The sequence below is a fragment of the Rhineura floridana genome, chromosome 3 (assembly GCF_030035675.1).
Source record: "Rhineura floridana isolate rRhiFlo1 chromosome 3, rRhiFlo1.hap2, whole genome shotgun sequence".
Classification (NCBI taxonomy): domain Eukaryota; kingdom Metazoa; phylum Chordata; class Lepidosauria; order Squamata; family Rhineuridae; genus Rhineura; species Rhineura floridana.
In genome coordinates, this window is record NC_084482.1 from 61526356 (window position 1) to 61532908 (window position 6553).

Here is a 6553-nt window from a genome sequence, read left to right on the forward strand (position 1 = left end):
TGGAACACTCACATTGTAGTGGCTTGTAGCCAGGAGTTGAAGCATTTGTTGAGTAATTTGTAGGTGTTGTCTGATCTGGTTTGTGTTCAAGAAACATGACTTTTAGACACCATGGGTTTTAGATTAAAGGGTTATACTGCTCATCAGAAGAATAGGGAGAGCAGGAGGGGGTGTTGCTATTTTTATTAAAGTTTACTTGAGTTACATGGAGCTGGGGGAATGGAAGATCTCATTTGAATATCTTGCTGTGGTTATGCCTGTAGTTGGCTTTGATGCTCCATTAAGGGTATGGAATGTGTATAATCCTTGTCTTTTTCTAGATGTAAATAGTTTAAATGAGGTGTGGGGGACCTTTGGCCCTCCAAACTACAATTGCTATCATCTCTGGCCATTGGTCATGCTTGCTAGGGCTGATGGCAGTTATAGTTCAGTAACATCTGGAGGGCTAAAGGTTCCTCACACCTGACATAAATTGTCTCTTGAAGGAGGTGATGGGCCCTTGTTATACTGTGTGATGACTTTAGTCACAGTTCTCTTGGGGGAAGTTGGAAACCTGACAAAAAGTTCTGTGGTGATTATGATTTTGTTTTTTTTGTTTTTTATTGAATTCCTGCTAGATTTAATTAAATCTGTATTATTGTCATGCCTGGATTTGGGAATGGTGTCAAGGAGTCTTGCAGCTCAATGTGGTTTGGAAGTCTTGGTGTAAATTAATGTGAATAGTAGTCATTTCCCAGTACAGTTCTCTTATGCAGGTTTGGGAGTCAGAAATGACATATATATGGTTTTAACGTGGAACTTTATGAAGGCTGTTGGGGAACTGTTGAGCCATAAATTGCTGGACATTGTTGAGTCTTGTGATGAGATTGATTGTGTTGAGGAGCTTTTCGAAAAGTTGGTGCAACATATACTGGGGGCAGCTGCTCAGGCTGGTCTTAAATGGAAAAAGATGAGAATGAATCTGGAATATGACTCTGTGGTAGATAGAATGTAGTAAGGTGATTAGGGAGTCCAACACAAAATTTCAAAAGGTTAGGTGTACACTGAGAGAGGAATAGTTAATGGACTATAAACAACAGAATTCTGCAGTTAAGAAGGTGCTTAGGAGGGTTATTGACAATGACAGGGAATCCCTCCAAATGGTTCCTGGTAAGTACCATGGTGATTAAGCAATTTCGGAGCCTTCAGCTGCTCACAGCCTGACACAGGAGAACAATGTTATGAAGCAGCACTACACAAGCTCTGCTAATGGCTTCCAGTGTAGCTGTGCTCCAGGCAACACAGAGAGCAGAAGATAAGGAAAAGCGGGGGGGGGGGGAGATGAACAATGTTGGAAAACACAGTTCATTGCTGGAAAGTAAAGTGGTAATTTCCCATAGATTCCTCTGAAGCTGAATGTTGGAAGATTCAGGACAGACAAAAGAACATCTTCACACAGTGCATAGTTAAACTATGGAATTCACTCCTACAAGAGGCAGTGATGGCCACCAACTTATATGGCTTTCAAAGAGGATTAGACAAATTCATGGAGAATAAAGCTATAAATGCTTCTAGTCGTGATGGCTATGCTCTACCTCCATGGTCGGAGGCAGTATGCTCCCGAATACCAGTGGCTGGAAATCAAAGTAAAGGAGAGTGCTCTTGTACCTGCTGTTGGGCTTCTCATAAGCGTCTGGTTGGCCTCTGTGAGAATAGGATACTGGACTTGATGGCGCATTGGCCTGATCCAGAAGACTGTTCTTATGTTCTTACACATGTTGCATCCTGAGAGTTGTAAAGGGGGGGGCAGAGGTTGTCTAATAATTAACAGGTGCATGGGACGTTATCCTCTGTACAGATTTCTACAGAATCTGTGGCCCTCCAGATGTTGTTGGATCAACTCCCATCATTCCTGGCTATTGGCCATGCTGAATGGCACTGATGGGAGTCTTGAGTCCAACACCATCTGCAGGGCCACAGTTACCTTGGTGAGCTAAGAAGGGTTCTATGAAACTCAGAAGCTACTCTACTAAAAGGCATTTACAGATTAAATTGAAAATATCAGTTACCTCACTTATTTTTCTTTCTGTTGTGGTTTTGTTGGCTCAATCAAAGATAAAGCTTCAACCAATACCAAGCAGGCACACTTACACATCACATTCCTCAGCATGTGTTTGACAGTCTTCACAGATGTGGTCTTGGAAATAGAAAGGTGTGGTTTCAGTGCTGAGTAATTTCAACACGAACTTGATGTGGAATCCTTATCCTGCTGTGGGTTATTGTCCTCACTTGACCCGGATGCTCCTAGTTCTTTACATGTGTGTTTTCCTTTGCTTCTGTGTACCAGGTTGAAAATGGTACCGTGATGTGTAGTGATGACGGAGCTACAAAAGCACTGGCTTCATTAAAGAGAACTGTACGGAACCAAGTCCCCAAGTAACAGGGCTATCCAAGCCCCAGTCAGGTAGCAGTGGGGCATGATGGAGCAGTGGAGCTGCTACTAAAGCATCCACAGCCTTATGGTTTGTGCTGGCCAGGGCAAAAGGCAGGGTAAGGAGGCAGGTGACAGCAGTGGGGTCAACGTGAGAGCCAATGAACCTTGGGCCAGCTCAGCCCCACCTCCAGAACACCCCATTTTGTGACTTTCTGTAGGCTACCACCAATGGGTATCCTATCTGCACATTTGGTGAGTGGAACAGGGAGCTCCATGCTGGCAGGGTAACCTGGTGTCACTCTGTGGGTGGAGGCCAGCAGGGCTGATGGAGGGACACCTTCATCCAAACCAAACCCCTCACAGCCTGGTGAAAAGGGAGTTTCGATTGCAGCCTAAGTTTGGTAATTGTGTCTCCTTCAGGCTGCAAGGACACAGTGATTCTTTAAACTATGCCCATCCAGAGTTGTTGCATGCAATTGCATACTCCCCCCCCCCCCCAGTATGCTATGTCGGATTCATGTGGTTTTCAAGCTGGCACAAGGGGGGAAAAGGACTTGAATTTGACCATGGACCAGAGAGTGGCAATCAAAGCCTCTACCCTGTAGCACTTTGTCAGCTCACTATGACAATGCAGGGTGACTTCTTGGACTAGCAGGAAATTTGGTTGCCAGCCACTGTGGCTGAAACTGAGAAACAGGAAGGCAATAGTCCGGAGATGTAGAATGGCACCCATTGAGAAGAGTCAGTTGTGAAAGTAGTAGAAGCAGCTCTGTGGAAATAAGTTGAACAGAATTGGACTGTGATTGGCAACAGCCGCTTTAAGGGGTCCTGCAGTACTTTTAGAGACAAGTGTGACACAGGAGCAAAGGGGCTGCTGGCTAACTCCTCTGGGAACTCACAATAGCTGAGACATCTCGGAGGCCCTTTTCCACCTGCATGTCTGCAGGAGTAATGGTGTAGTGTGCCATTGTGGTGTAGTGGTTAAGGTGTTGGACTACGACCAGTTCGAATCCCCACGCAGCCATGAAGCTCACTGGGTGACCTTGAGCCAGTCACTGCCTCTCAGCCTCAGAGGAAGGCAATGGTAAACCCCCTCTGAATACCACTTACCATGAAAAGCCTATTCACAGGGTCGCCATAAGTCGGAATTGACTTGAAGGCAGTACATCGTCATCATCATATTTTAAATTTGTTATTCCATTCATTTTGATTTCCACTCACCCCTGTTTTGAGGCAAGTAACTGCACATTAGAATGTATTTTATTTATTTTTTATTTATTTAATTTAATTTCTATACCGCCCAAAGCCAAAAGGCTCTCTGGGCGGTGTACATAAGAGTAAAACAGCATAAAATACAAAAACATAGAAATAAATAGCAAACTCAACAGAACAAGTAATTAAATAGCATTAAAATACAATAGAATACAATAGCAGCAGTCCAGCAGGAAGGGTGGTGGTGGTGACCGCCAGGGGAAGCAGCACAGCAGCAGCAGATGACAAGGGGCTCTCCCTCCCTGGCAGCGCAATGTTCCTCTTCCTGCAGGCAGAAGGTCTCCCAGGCCTCTCAGCCAGCCAGCCTATATATCCCTTCAAGGAGGGACAGGTGGAAAAGGTTAGCCACAGCTGGCTGAGTACCTGGGACCTGGTCCTGCAGGGCGTGGCAGCTGTTAATAGCAGCAGTCCAGCAGGAAGGGTGGTGGTGGTGACCGCCAGGGGAAGCAGCACAGCAGCAGCAGATGACAAGGGGCTCTCCCTCCCTGGCAGCGCAATGTTCCTCTTCCTGCAGGCAGAATGGTATAGTATCTTGCTCCATAGTAAAAAAAAAAAAAAAGGATTACAAATACCAGTGATAATACAGTCCCTGCCCTCAGGCTTGTAATTTAAAAGGCAAAACACAAAAGGAAAGGGGGATTGGGAGCGAGAAGCAAAGCAGTAAAGATCCATAGTTCTTGTAATAACCAGCTGGAATGGAAAGATTTCCAGGTGGGGGAGGAGCCAAAAGTTGGTTTATCAGTAGAGCAGGTGGAAAGGCCCTGCATATGGACTGGCTCCTGTAGATTACAGCTGAGGGAACAGTGTGATGGAAGAACCACATAATACAATTTTACTTTTAACTAATAAATGAAAGCTGACTGTTAGAGGTGGTGGAGGAGCTAGGGGCAAAGAGAAACAATAAAATATCCTGAATGAGGGCAGGGCGGCAGCCAGCTAACCATGGACATGCTATACTGCAACATTGTGTTGCAGGTCTCCCTTGTGGTTAACAAATTACAGTTGGTGGAGCCAATTGGCAAGTGATCTCTCAGTCCAGTTGTTAAGGTGGGACCTCACTGTCCCATATCTCCTTCATGATTTTGGCAACCTCAGATGCTTTACCAGTCTTTGCCAACTTGGTGCTCTCCATATGTTTTAGACCAGCCTTTCCCAACCAGTGTGCCTCCAGATGTTGTTGGACCACAATTCCCATATTTCCTGACCATTGGCAATGCTGGCTGAGGCTGATGGGAGTTGTGGTCCAACAACATCTGGAGATACACTGGTTGGGAAAGGCTGTTTTAGACTATACCTCCCATCAGCCCCAATTGATGCATGCTGGGTGGGGTCACTGAAAGTTATACTCCAAAGCATCTAGAGGGCACCAGGTTGGCGAAGGCTGCTTTACACCATTGACTGACAAATGTTTGGTGGCTTTTGCATTACACTTTTCAGTATATTTTGTGTTCATTGCACTTAAATCCTGTAGAATATCAATGGGACATCTTAAATTGGACTTTAAGTGCAACCCTATACATGTGTACTGAGAAGTCAATCCCACTGTGCTCAGTGGGGATTGCGCCTAGACAGGCTGCAATCCTATGCACACTTCATTTTATAGTTATTATTTCTACATTATAGTGCAAACATTTCATCCTCTGGTGTCAGTATTTCTACTGCATAGTATATTTTCCTCCAAATGTATTTGCTTCCAACTGTGTATAATAAAATGCATTAATTATATGAAGGTTACATAAACAGGAAGCAGCAGCCGTCATAGAAATCAAGTAACTTGATTTCTGGTGTTTCTATACAAACAGAACAACTGCAGTTCACAGGGAGGTATTTAACCTTAAAAAAAGATCTTGGCACTTCAGTGGTTTTATAAGCTATTTTTACTACAATTCTAATTTGTTGTGGTTTTATGCCATGGTGTTTTGTTTTGTTTTTACAGAAAAATTTCCTGGCTGGCTCAATCATAGCTAAAACATTTTTCCAGGACTTTTGTCCAGATTAAGATGCTTGTAAACGAGAACTGGATGTACATCCACAACTGAACCCCCACGAGCAATTGTGGTAGAATTGGCAGGCCCTATTAGGGAGAAGTCCAGAGCTGCACCAAATGGAAACTGAGTTATTGTTCATTTTCAGCCAGTTTGGCAGAAATAACATTTGTTGATTGGCCACTATGAGAGAGCAACAGCTGTAGCTTCACAGCCTGTCTTAATCCCATGGCCTAGAGTGATTACAATACTGTATTTACATGTTTAATGTGCTGGGCTCATGCTTTTAATAAAAGCATAAACTATTCCACCTGGTTGCCTCATAGGGAGAGCTGAGTCATCAAGGCCTCCACCAACTGCTTGGCTAGGTCCAACCGACTACTATAGGGGTTCTCCCTTTGCAAAACTGCATCCACCTGTTGGCCATTCCATCCGATTGCAGCAGAGTGAGAGGTGAGACAGTGAAGGCCCCGTCATTGGCTTGGGTCAGATCAACTGCTGTCTGGGCCTTCCCCTCCCAGAACTGTCTCTTACAATGGTCATCCCACCCAGTTTATTAACTTCATCATATAACGGGAGGAGGGAACCTTTTTCACCCCAGGGACTGCACTCCTTCACGGGCAACCTTCCAGGTGCTACCTGGCAGTGGTGGGCAGGGTCAGAGGCAAAAGGGGACAGAGCAGTGGATGCAGTTCTCACCATTGTACAAAGAGGCTTCTATTTCTGCTACATACAGACACACCCCTCTCTCTCCATTCTGGCAAGCCAGAGGCATTTTCATAGTTCAAAGACACATTTTAGCCAGGCAAAAGCAGTCACGGAGGGCAAGGAGCAGGGCCAGTGAGGAGTACAGACTGGGGAGAGGCCTGAGGCTCTGAGCCCC